The following is a 1,997-nucleotide window of genomic DNA, read 5'->3' on the forward strand; positions in this document are numbered from 1 at the left end:
AATGACCAGAAGGCTGTAGAAATTATATTCACACAGTGGGTTTAACTCTTCTTACTTTAATTCTCACAGTGTAATATTCTTAAAAGACTGTCTCTTTAGGCAGCAAGTAAGATGCATAGAGCATATGGCATTATTATAAGGTTTTATTTTGTTGTGAAGGTAATGTCTTAATGCTGACCCGTGATAGCAGCAAGGGGTTAGGGATGCCACTTGGTACAGACTGAAATATCTCAACAACTATTGGATGGATTGCCATGACATTTTGTGCAGACACTCATGGTCCTAATGACTCTGGTGATCCCTGTGACTTTTCTTTTCCCACCATGAGGTTGACATTTGTTGTTTGAGTGAAATGCCTCAAGAACTGTAAAATAGATTGCCATGAAATTTGCTACACACATTAAAGCCCCCCTTTAGATAAATTGTAATTTGGTGCTTTTCATCTCAACTGTAAATTATATTTGATTGAACATCGAGTCAAAATACAATTTGTCCAATGCTTTGGTTTATGACCAAATACCAGCAAAGCCGTAATAAGACAGCTTTCAATCACTGTTTGTACTCTATATTAAATACAATATATCACACACCATTGTAAGAGAATACATTAAGCTCATGCAGTAAGAGTTTCCATTAGCCTCAGCTGTGTTTGTTGTCAATTAAAAGCAAATGTTGTCATGCTAACATGCTACACACTGAAAAATACTGGGTTGAAAACAACCCATTCAGGGTAGTTTAACCAAGGTGCTGGGTAACTACTGGACTAACTACACACTGGGTTAATTTGACGCAGCAAGATGGGTTAAATATTCTACTTAAATATAGGTCAAAATTAACTGCAAAATTGGGTTATGAGTCACAAAAAAATGTGGTGTAAGAGGGCACCCTGGTTAACCTAAGTTACGTTAGCGTTAGTTAAGTTAATTAACATCAACTTGGTATGCTAGCTTGTCTGGTTTCTATATTGTGAGGAGACAGTGTTTCTCAACATCTCACTTTATCTATGTTCTTTTATTGTTTCAAATACTCCTTTATTGTTTCAAGCACTGGGATCAAATGAGCAAGCTAAGAAGCTAGCAACGTGAGCATAATCTTTTCAAAATAATTTAGCATGTTAAACTAGGTTAACATACAGTCATGGAAAAAATTATTAGACCACCCTTTTCTTCAATTTCTCGTTCATTTTAATGCCTGGTACAGCTAAAGGTACATTTGTTTAATTTTAGAGCTGATATCTAGCCATTTTCCATGGTTTTCTTCCTAATAACCAGAATCATTATCAAGAAAACCATGGAAAATGGCCAGATATCAGCTCTTAAATTAAACTCTCATAAGCTATTTTAGTTGTTTTCATTATTTTTGTCCAAACAAATTAACCTTTAGTTGTACTAGGCATTAAAATGAACGATAAACTGAAGAAAACAAGGGGTGGTCTAACAAGTTTTTCCATGACTGTAGGTGGCGGCTAGGAAGATAAAGTTGGCCATGGTCATATTGATTGCAATGAATACTTAGTGTTACAAGGGTAGATATATTTTTCTTTCATTTAGGTAGGTGAAATATACAAACCTTTTCTTTTACTGTTGTCCATCAAATGCGCAAGGTGTGATACTGCTTCTTGTAGGAGCCGAGAGGAGAATTAATTGCTGGAAATAAATCAACAGACTCAACCCAGCATTTGATTAGATATAATAACCCACTGTAAACTAAGACAACGAATACAGTATAACCAGTTGAATGATTCTCAGCATGTTACAAATTTAATGTTGAGCATGTTAGCATGCTGACATTAGCTCAGAACAGAGCTTCACAGTGTTGTTGCATAACTGTATACTCTTAGTTTAGTCAATTCTAGCAGAGGGACACCATAGTCAGAAATTTTAAAGAAAATTGATTAAGTAAAGCGGTCTAGTTTGTTTCACCATGTTTAATAAAACCATAGAAGATTAGCACACATTTCTGAGGAGATCTTTAATTCAAGGATTGTCTCGATCAAC

This window comes from Centropristis striata, chromosome 10 (assembly GCF_030273125.1).
Source record: "Centropristis striata isolate RG_2023a ecotype Rhode Island chromosome 10, C.striata_1.0, whole genome shotgun sequence".
NCBI lineage: Eukaryota > Metazoa > Chordata > Actinopteri > Perciformes > Serranidae > Centropristis > Centropristis striata.